Source organism: Phascolarctos cinereus, unplaced genomic scaffold (genome assembly GCF_003287225.1).
Source record: "Phascolarctos cinereus isolate Bilbo 61053 unplaced genomic scaffold, phaCin_HiC Scaffold_2;HRSCAF=192, whole genome shotgun sequence".
Classification (NCBI taxonomy): domain Eukaryota; kingdom Metazoa; phylum Chordata; class Mammalia; order Diprotodontia; family Phascolarctidae; genus Phascolarctos; species Phascolarctos cinereus.
The window spans coordinates 384372074-384383448 of record NW_027555625.1 but is presented as its reverse complement, the minus strand read 5'-3'; the positions used below and the strand labels follow the sequence as shown (position 1 = coordinate 384383448).

Below are 11375 nucleotides of genomic sequence, written 5' to 3'. Positions count from 1 at the left end.
AAGCTCTTTGGGGATAGGAGTTGGGGGCAGAGACTTTCATTTTTGCCTTTCTGTCCCCAGCACCTAATACAGTACTTGGCATATTGTGCTTCATAAATGTTTGTTGATTGATAGATTATTTTATCTAGTCCTAGCCTCTGACTGATGCAGAGGCTACAATATTCCTAACAAGCAGAAAGTATGAAAAGAAAGACTCTCCTTCCTTTTAACTTTTTGTTTGTTCTTTGCCCGATCTTTTCCTCATTAAATAGGTTCTACTATTTGAAAATAGAATGAAGGACCGTGAGCACTTCCAATCATCCTTTAATGTGGGGGAATGTCCATTATTACTGTCTTCTACATCAGCTTGGGGTTCCTGAGCTACCTAAGGTTTGAAGTAGCTATCCATGCTAGCATAACCCAATTGTGGGTGAGTTTATTACCATCTTTATTATAGTAAAAATGATAATAACAGTCATTAGCATAAAGTAGGCACTTAAATGATTATTAGAGATGTTATTTTTTTAAATGGTTTGATGTGTGAATTGTCTTGATTTCAAGAACTATACAAAGGGGAAAAAATCAAGAAGGAGTAAAGTGAGGCTCACTAATTGTAGGTATATAAAAGCTGTCAGCTGTGAACTTTCTTTTGCATGTTACGTAATTGATCATATTGCTGTAAATTCTTTTTAATAGTTTAAATTGATTGCCTTAATGTATTTTTTAGAGTAATAATTAGTCATGTGACCTTAATCTGGTTGTGATTTTGGCTGAACCCAATCCATTTTTAAGATTAAAAACAACCAACCAACCATAGCTATTTATGATAGAGCACTGATTTTGTAAAACAGACAACAGCTTAGCAAGGAACAAAGTTAATGACTGGGATAGAGAGAGGATGATTCCAGGAATATCTAATGAGGATTGTTGTTTTCTCTACTGTTTTCTTTATAGTTTTAATAGTTTTAAATCCTTCTGTGTATAACAGGATGTGGTCATTGGTGCTAGATGCCATATTTAAAGATGCATTTAGTGACCAATGCAGCCATCCTTGGCTTCTCTGGCTGTGGGCAAAGTCAGATTGATTGGGCTGTCACATGATTAATCAGTAATTTAACTTGTGGTGTGGGAGGTAGTAAACTATTTGGCCACCAGATGGTGTTCCAGAAACCTGTGAATAGCCTATTCTCCCCTCCCCAGCGTCCAATGCCTCTGCTCCCTACCCCCACCCCACTGCTCCCAGTACAATGGCAGTCTAGAAGGGTATGTTCTAGAATATACTTGGGTATTGCCCAAAACACAAATTCTGTCTTCCATTGGTTTGAGCCACCATTTTTCCTCCAATGGGTAAGGTTCATCCATTTTCAATCTTGCCCCCCTTAATTCACAGAATGAGACAATTCAGTGTTGATGGTGATAATAATAATAATAACAGAAAATTAATAATAACACTAATTAATAATGACGCCATTTATATAGTGCTTTAAGTTTTACAAGGCGTTTTACAAATATTACCTCATTTGATCCTCACAATAATCCTGGGAGGTAGGTGCTATTATTATCCCCATTTTACAGATGAGGAAACTGAAGTAAACAGATTTTTTTTTTAAAGTGACCTGCCCAGAGTCACACAGTTAGTAAGTATCTGAGACAGGATTTACACTCAGTTCTTCTTGATTCCTGGGATAGCACTCCATCCACTGAGCCACCTACAGTAAATGAAACTAGACAATTAAAAAGCTTTCAAATAATGGCTTTCAATAATGTCGTAGCTGGGCAGTAATCATGCGTGAGAAGGAGCACTGTTTTTAGGATCAGAGGATCTGAATTAAAATCTTGACTCTGTCACTTCCTACCTGTGTAACCATGGACAAGTCACTTAACCTTTCTAGGCCTCAGCTTCCTCTTCTTTAAAATGAGAGGAATTCAACTACATAGGCTGTTTATATCAGTCTCCTCATTTGTAAAAGGCAGCGGATTGTACTAAATCAGGGATTCTTAACTTTTTGTGTGCGTGTTGCAGACCCCTTTGACAGTTTGGTAAAGCCTATAGGACCCTTCTCAGAGTAATATTTCTAAGTACATAAAATAAAATGCATAGGATTATATTGGAAAACAAATATATTGAAATATAGTTATCAAAATATAAAAATAGTTTTAAAAATTCATTTTAAAATGTTAATATGTATACACTGATCTGTGGGTCTCAGGTTAAAAATCCTTGGACCAGATGAATGCTAAGATCCTTTTTATCTCTAAAGCAATGGTCCTATATCCTAAGTATTGCATCAAAGAAAAGGAAGAAGTTGGTTTGAAATGATGAAAGCAAAAAAAGAAAAAAGACTCCAATGCAATGAATAAATATTATAGACTAAAATTAGCCAAAGAGAAGATACCAGATTCAGTAACAGCAGCATAGACTCTGGAAGTGAAAGTGGATCTACTTGCAAGACATGTCAATGAGGATAATAAACTCAGTAAGAGAAACAAAGGAAAATCTATCATTTGCAGCAAAATGAAACTAAAATTAATAAAGAAAGAAGAAAAACCCTACAAATCTGAGCTTCAGTGGCTTGCACTAATCAGTGGAGGATTCTAATGAAAAAGTGGATTCTCTGAGAAATAAAATGGTTCTTATCCAAGATCAAAGTCATAAATGAAAAGACAAATAACAAAACCCAAAAAAAAACAATGCAACAGAAAAAAATTGATAATTGTATAAGTAAAAATCAAATAAATCAGAGTCAAATTCTTTAAAGAGGATAGCAAGTTTGATAAGCATCAGTTAATTTTAGTTTTTAAAGAGGAGTAAGCCAAATTACGAAAAAAAAAATTAGAAAGGGAAGTTATAATGAAAGGAGGATTAAAGGAGTTATGTACAGCGATTGTACACAGTAATCTGATAGACTGCGGTCTTGGCTGCAGACACTGTCAGCCAGCCTAGATAAGCACGACGAAGCTCATCGCTAGCAGGCTGATCAATTAGTGGTGAGTTCTTTGGTGGTAGCAACCCCCGAGGCCTGACCCTCAGCCCTGGGTGGCACGCTTGTGCTTCTTCAGTGACAGCGGCAGAGCGTTTCCAAAGGGGACACGCTCTAAATCTGTGCTACTTCTCCAGTGGTGCGCGAATATGTCACCGGAGAACTGCATTGTATCCATCCTTAGATGAACGAAACCAGAAGGAGAACGTTATAGCTAGACGAAAGGATGGCTCACTTGCCTTGGAAAGGCAAACGGAGAAATGTCAGCCTTGGCTTTGCCATATATCCAGAGTCAACAAAAGCATGATTTCTTGGGACGCTGGGTCATCGTGTATTGCAGTGCTAATGATAAGAATGAACATATTGGAAGCTAATGCATCAACATCTATAGCACGGGATTAAGAGGTAGGCATGGGGAGGATGACAAAAACATTATTAGAAAACAAGGTTTAGGAGTAAGAAACAAGAGAGGTGCTGGATGCCGTGTTAAAAGGTGCACTTGGCAGAGGCAGCTGGGTGGCACAGTGGATAGAGCTCCAGCCTTGGAGTCAGGAGGACCTGAGTTCAAATCAGGCCTCAGACACTTGATGCTTACTAGCTGTGTGACCCTGGGCAAGTCACTTAACCCTTATTGCCTCACCAAAAAGCAAAAATAAAAAAGGGACACTTGGTGACCACTGCAACCATCCTTGGCTTCTCTGCTTCTGGGCAAAATCAGACTGATCAGATTGTCACCTGCTCAATCACTTGTTTAGCCTGACATGTGAGAGGTGATATGCTCTTTGGCCAACCAGACAGTGCTCCTGCAACCTGTGAATAGCCTATTCTTGAACATGTCACTGGAGAAACGGAAGGAGTTAAAACTAAACTCTGAAGAAAAAAGAAGAGAAAACAAAAATTAAATTGCATTTTAACAAGACTAGCTGTGGGGGAGGATTTATGAACCAGCAATATGTACTGTTAGGCCACTGACAATCATGAGGGCAAAGAGCACGAACAATACTAAGTTAGAAGAAAGAATACAAATATGAAAAGATTTGGTACATAATTGAAGCAACTTAAAGCTGACCTATTCAAGTAAGCTGTTGAGCTTGAAAACTTGAAAATAGATTCAAATTCAGATGTCAGTACAGACTTTCCCTATTTGTTAAGGAAGTTTAACCAATGTAAGTTAATCACCATGATAGGAGCAAAAAAGCCTGGAAACTACCTCAACCAACAAACATTTGATCTCCTTGCCAAGCCAAGAGATATCTTAGCCAAAGACAACACTAATTTAGAATATAAATTCATTTTTTTCACAATGATAAATTTTTATTTTTCAGTCTTTAAAAGTTCTTAGACAAATCTACTTTTGTGCCTGTTTCATCTCCTGAAGATTTTCCAGAGCCACCACCTTCACCATGCAGTTCCATTAGCTTTCCCAATTCAGATTTGGGCTTCTTGAACATCTTGACTTTTCGGACAAATAAATCATGGAGAGGGCAAATGGGCAAGTCTTTTCTATGTCTTTTCCAATGCTGTCTGGAATTAGTTTATTGACAACTCCTTTCAAGCCATTCGTCTACGCCTCTCGGGTCATGAGCGCCATCCTTTTCTTGTGAATTTGACGGACCTTTGGGTGCTGGACGTGAGAGGTCTTGCGGATCTGGTTGCTGCCCTTTTTGGTAAAACCAACACAAAAGAGGCGGAGCAAGGACCCATCGGTAGTTTTGACATCAACACGGGCTTCAATCATGGTCTGCCACTTTTCGACCACGGAACACATCTTGTGTCGGGTAAGGTCCGTTCCATGGAAGTTAGTCAAACAATTTTTACCCTGAACATCTTCAGTAATAAACTTGAATTTACCAAAAACAACTTCATCATTCTGCAGATCGGCAAGGCTCACTTCAAAAACTCCAGCCTTGAGACCATCAGAGGCAATTTTTGTTCGTCGGGTCCTTGTAACAGTGTCTTGCCAATATTGTGAATGCTGAACAAAGCTCCTTCTTTGGAAATGGATCAACCACTTTCTCCTTAGCTCCTTTTTTGCTGCCTTAGGTGAGGTGCTTGTCCTTGCCCACCGCCATGATGCCACTCTGAAAGCCAAAAGCATAAATTCATTTTTTAAATGCTATGGGGAAGAATGATGGAAGATTTTGAGCAATATCACCTCGTAGAAGACCAGCAAAGGCAAAAACATGACAGAAAGCAAAAGAGCCAACTAAACGAGATCAAACCAGTGGTGTTTAAATAGAACTGAAAGGAAGACAAAAAATGGGAAAGATCTTTAAAGATTTCTATAAGAATCTCTTTTTTCCATCAATGAGAGTAGAATAAACACATTTTGACTGAGACATCTTAATCTCTGATGTGTTACATAAGGAAGCAGCTGAAATAGATCAAGTATGTAGAAAGAAGGGTCCTGCTGGAAGCCGCATGGTTTTGTGTACATTGGGTGATTGATTCTCCAGAGATACAAAAAAGGACATATATATATCGAGGTTGGACCTTATTATTACCCAAAAAATGGTAGCCAATAAAATATCAATAATTGCCAACCCATACACCTGCTTTCCCATGTCCAGAAAATCTTTGGGAGAATCTACGTGTGGATCAAAGTCATCCTTGATGAAGATGTGAGAAGAAAACACACCGGGTTTCACAAGTGATATTACATATACACCACGTATCCAGGCTGACAATGATGAGGCAACCAGACATTCCTGTTTGGGAACGTCGTGGTGCTAATTGTACCAAGCCCTTGAGCATGCTGAATGAGACCGTTCATCACTTTACAGAGATCAGCTCAACTAACTGCGCAACAAAAACCAAGTGGTCGAAAAATGCCTACTGTCAGGCAGCTAGGTGGCGCAGTGGATAGAGCCCTGGCGTTAGAATCAGGAGGACCTGAGTTCAAATCTGGCCTCAGACACTTGACACTTACGAGCTGTGTGACCCTGGGCAAGTCATTTAACCCCAACTGCCTCACCAAAAAGCAAAAAAAAAAAGTAAAGAAAAATGCTTATTGTCCAGGTGATTATATCCAATTGGATGGCGAATACACAGAACTAGTCTACCAGTACATATATCTTGGACAGATGCTATGGAGAGACAGCAAACTGGGGTCAGAATTGAATTAGAATAGTCTGGATAGTCTTTAGAAATTGCAATGTTTTGGGGCAGCTAGATGGAGCAGTGGATAGAGCACCGGCCCTGGACTCAGGAGGACCTGAGTTCAAATCCGGCCTCAGACACATAATACTTACTAGCTGTGTGACCCTGGGCAAGTCACTTAATCCCATTGCCTAAAACAAAAAACAAAAACAAAAAGAAATTGCAGTGTTTAAAAATGTTTTGAAATTGGTATCTCAAAATTTCCTTTCCTTCCTTCCTCCTTTTCCTCCCAGAGAGCTATTCCATATAACAAATAATATTTTTAGAAGAAAAAATGAAAGAGAACAAAATGAGTAAATGATTGTATGATCAATAACCAAATGATCAATTTGATCAAATGATCAATATGATTGTATCAGTGTGCGTGGAATTAAAGAAGAGGTATTACCATGTGTTTTCTTGCTTAACTCTAAGGATCCTGGGACCTTTCCATAAGACACACAGATGAATAATCTTATAGACTATATATTCTCATATTATATATTATGTTATAATATATATTCTTATAGAATATATGTGTATACATACACATACATATTCTTTATTAGTCCTATTTAGAAGATAACCTAGTCTTTCCCCTTTAGTGTATCTTTTTGTTTGATTCATCCCAAACTGAAAGAAGAGCATTAAAATCTCCTTCCATTATTGTATTACTATCTATGTCTTCTTGCAGTTCAGATAACTTTTTCCTTAATGAATTTAGCTGGTAAGGCATTTGGAGCATATATGTTTAATATTGATTAATATTAGTATTTTAATAAATAATTTAATATTTGTTGTTGTTGTCAATGATCCCTTTCAGAATAATGTAGTTTTCTTCTTTTTCTCTTTTTAAATTGTGAATTCTTGGTTTTGCTTTGTCTGACAGCATGATTGCAACTCCTGCTTTTTTGGATTAATCTGATATATAGTAAAAATTGTTCCAGATGCTCATTTTGAGTCTGTGTGTGTCTTTTTTTAAATGTGTGTTTCTTTTAAGCAACAAATTATGTGATTTTTTTTTCCTTTCCAGTCTATTACTCTTTTTCCTTTTAGTGAATTATTTAATCTATTCACATTTAAAGTAGTAAGAGTTAGGTTTATGCTTCTAAAATTAGGATTATTTTTACTCTCTTCCTCTGTAAAGATAGTACTTTGACTCCAGTTATTTTTGCTTAATCTATTTTAAGGCAATCCTATTCCCACCAGCTTTCTCCTTTTCATTCTCAAGCCCCTTCCTCTTTGTCCCCTACCCTACTAGCTTTGCAGTTTTGCTTAACATTAATTCCTTTTTCTTTCTTCCTTTTATCTAGGTACTTAATTCTTCCCCCTTTTTTTCCTCTCAGTTAAGTAGTTGATTAAAATCCCCCTTCCTCTCATTCCCTTCAACTTGTTTTATTTGCTTTTTTAAATTCCATTTTATGTGCCTTTTTAAAAAAAAAAGATTTCTTCACCTTCTTTTCATTCATTTCTCTTCCTTTTCTTTCAGTTCTAGACTTCTATTCTTTGATTCATACCCCTTATTCTGATTTATTCCTTATTTAGTGTCTGCGATCTTAAAAATATCAATTCCTGCAGAATATTGTTCCATGGTGGTAATTTTCCTGTGACCCCAATTATACAGGTAATTACTACCCCTTACCTTCCCTGGAATAACCCCCTTCCCCCATTTAACATGAAATCTTCTCTCTAGCTCCATACCTTCCCACTCTTTTGATATTGGTTGCCCTCAGGAATTCTGATTTCCTTTCTCTTGAGGCAGAATGCTGTCAATGGAGGCACAGTACTCTCTCAGACGTAGTGTTCTCTCTGAGCACCAAAGCACTGAAAATTATACCCATTGTAAGACATCCATCTCCCATTACAGACTATCTTTCTCCCACATAGGAGTATTCTTTGGTGGGATTCCTCTCCCATCTCCAAATTAAGATTTTCCCATTTGTTGCTATTGCTCAATCATTTCAGTCATGTATGACTCTTCTTGACCCCATGTGGGGTTTTCTTGGCAAAGATACCAAAGTGGTTCTCCATTTCCTTCTCCAGCTCATTTTACAGATGAAGAAACTGAGGCAAATGGGGTTCAGTAACTTACCCAAGGTCACACAATTAATAAGTGTCTGCGACCAGATTTGAACTCACAAAGATGAGTTTTCCTCACTCCAGGCCTGGCACTCTATCCACTGTGCCACTTTTCTTTACCCCTGTTTTGATTCCTCCCTTTACTACCTTACCCATTCACCTGTAGTCCCTTTTCTTCCCTAAAGACTACTGGAGTTCTTTTCCCTTCATTGTTTGCTATTCACTAATTTGAGTACATCACACATCCGTCTTCATTCTCTTCCTTCTTCCTTTTTATGTATCCTGCCATTCTTCTTTAGTCCTACAAAAAATAATGATTCACCTGTAGGCCGGATGTGACAAGGTTTAGTCTGTGATGTTTTAGTCTTGTTTCTTCACCATCAATTATTCCTGCTGTATTTCACTTTCACCCTCATTTCCTTGTGTACTTTAAAGAAAGAAATTTCTCAATAGTTCTATTGTTTTGTTGTCTTTATCATTGTTGTTTTTAACTCCTGAGGGGTCTTTCATTCTCTAGGGTTTTTTGTTCTCTTTTTTTTCCCTCTGGGGTAATTGTTTTCCTGTGTCTTCCTTCATTGCTGAATTTTTTTTTTACTTTTCTTTTATTTTTGTTGTCTAGGCTATTTGCAAATCAAATAATCTGCTTATGTCTGGCTTTCTTTAAAAGAATGTCCTTTTTTTATTGAATGTCCATCTACTTCGTTGATGATTTGGCTTATTTGGTAGAGTATGTTACTTTGGGTTGTATCTTGAATGTCTTTGCTCTTCACAACGTGTTATTCTATTCCATTCTACAGTTTGTGGTGGGTATAGAATAATCTTGTATATGAATTTCCCTTCCTTTATATTCAAAGGTTTTTTCTCTTAATATAAATTTATTTTTAGTTTTCAATATTCACTTCCACAAGTTTTTGAGTTCCAAATTTCTCACCCCTCCCCCCACCCCAAGATGGCATGCATTCTGAATACCCCTTCCGCTGGTCTGCCTTCTCTTCTGTCTCTCCCCCCTCTCTTCTCTTATCCCCTTCCCCTTCTATTTTCCTGTAGAGCAGGATAGACTTCTGTACCCCATTTCCTGTATTTCTTATTTCCCAGTTGCATGTGAAAACATTTTTTTTAAAAACATGTGGGTTCAAAACTTTGAGTTCCAAATTTTCTCCCTTCCTCCCTCCCCACCCACCCTCATTGAAAAGGCAAGCGACTCAATATAGGTTGTACATGTGCAGTCATGCAAAACACTTCCTTAGTAGACATGTTGTGAAAAATTAACTATTTTCCTTAATCCTATCCTGCCCTCCCATTTATTCTATTCTTTCTTTTGACCCTGTCCCTCCTCAGAAGTATTTGTTTCTGATTACCCTCTTTCCCAATCTGCCCTCCTCTCTATCACCCCCCTACTCTCTTGTCCCCTTCTCCCCCTATTTTCCTGTAGGGTAAGACAGATTTCCATACCCAATTGAATGTGTATGTTATTCTCTCCTTAAGCCAAATCCTATGAGAATAAGATTCCCTCATTCCCTCTCACCTTCCCCTGTTTCCCCTCCACTGTGAGAGACTTTTTTCTCTTTTTTTTTTTGTGAGATAATTTACCCCATTCTACCTCTCCCTTTCTTCTTCTCTGAGTATCATCCTGTCTCATCCCTTAATTTTATTCTCCAGATATGACCCCTTAATCTTCCACTCACCCTGTGCCCTCTATCTATCTATATGTACATACATACAATTTTTTTCCTTCAACTACCCTAATACTGACAAAGTTCTCATGAGTTACAAATATCATCTTTCCATGCAGGAATGTAAACAGTTCAATCTTAACAAGTCTCTTATGATTTCTCTTTCCTGTTTACCTCTTCATGTTCCACTGGAGTCCTGTATTTGAAAGTAAAATTTTCTGTTTAGCTCTGGTCTTTTCATCAGGAATGCTTGAAAGTCCTCTATTTCACTGAATGACTATTTTTTCCCCTGAAGGATTATACTCAGTTTTGCTGGGTAGGTGATTCTTGGTTGTAATCCTATCTCCTTTGCCCTCCAGAATATTATATTCCATGCCCTGTGGTCCTTTAATGTGGAAGCTGCTAAATCTTGTGTTATCCTGATTGTGTTTCCACAGTACCAAAGGTCTTTTCTCTTTGTTGTTTATAGAATTTGTTGTTTGTCTTTGGAATTGTTCAATGTAATTACAAGGATCTTGGAGTTTATGACACAGGGACTTTTTCTGGAGGTGATCTGTGGATTCATTCATCTATCGCTTTGTTTTCTGTGTTGAGAAGTTCTGGAAAGTTTTCTTATGTTATTTTTCATATTATGGTGTTCAGGTTTTTTGACTAGTCATGTTCTTCTGGGAGAACTTTAATTAGGTTGTCTCTATGTTTCTTGTCTTTGAAATCAATATGTTTTGCTTGTGTAGAGATTATATACATATATGTATGTATGTATGTATGTATGCATTTAATGATATTGCCTTTTGTTTCTTTTCTTCCACATTGTCCTTAACTTTTGTATATTTGCACTCCTAACCTATTGTCTTCTCTCTCTATCTCTTTTTTGTGTGTGTGTGTGTCTGTGTGAGAATTCCCACTATCGATTCTTTTTTCTATGCTGCCAAATTATTTCTCCTGTGCAGGCCATTGATGCTGCTTTTATGATTCTTATAACCCTCTTGGAATCATTCAGAAACATCCCTACTGTGGTTCCATAGTTTCTTGGGGAACCCATAGGGTCCTCTGCCTCATTAGGTATTGATTTATTTTCCTTTGTCTTGCAATATTTATTCATAGGTATCTGGACTCAGATCATTTGGAGAACGTAGCTTGCCTGTTGGTTTATCTGCTTGTACTCAAGGCCTTTAGCTGAAATTTCTTACTCCTGAGATCTTTGGTAATTTCAGTCTTTTTTAACTTATATTTCTCTACCCCAGACAATGAGTTTTCTAGCACAAGAGCCATGTAGATCACCTTGGAGTCTTATTTAGTAATTATGAAAGGGAAGGGTAGAATGTGTTCTCTTTGTCTGCTTTCCTATAGCTATGTATAAATTGCTACTTTCCTTAACATATTAAAACAGGAAAAGCGGAGTTAGATAACAGTGGTCAGAATGATGACAACTGAGGCAAACCATCCACCATTGCTATTATTCTTGTTATTTCTTAACTAAATTCTTATTCTGATGCCTCATTGTGGTGTGGCAAGGAACCTCAGT

At 37.5% G+C, this 11375-nt stretch overlaps 1 pseudogene; it reads right to left on the bottom strand.

The window, feature by feature from the left end:
• Positions 1-4288: 4288 nt before the first annotated feature.
• Positions 4289-5032, bottom strand: LOC144455713 (small ribosomal subunit protein eS1 pseudogene; annotated as a pseudogene).
• Positions 5033-11375: the final 6343 nt, after the last annotated feature.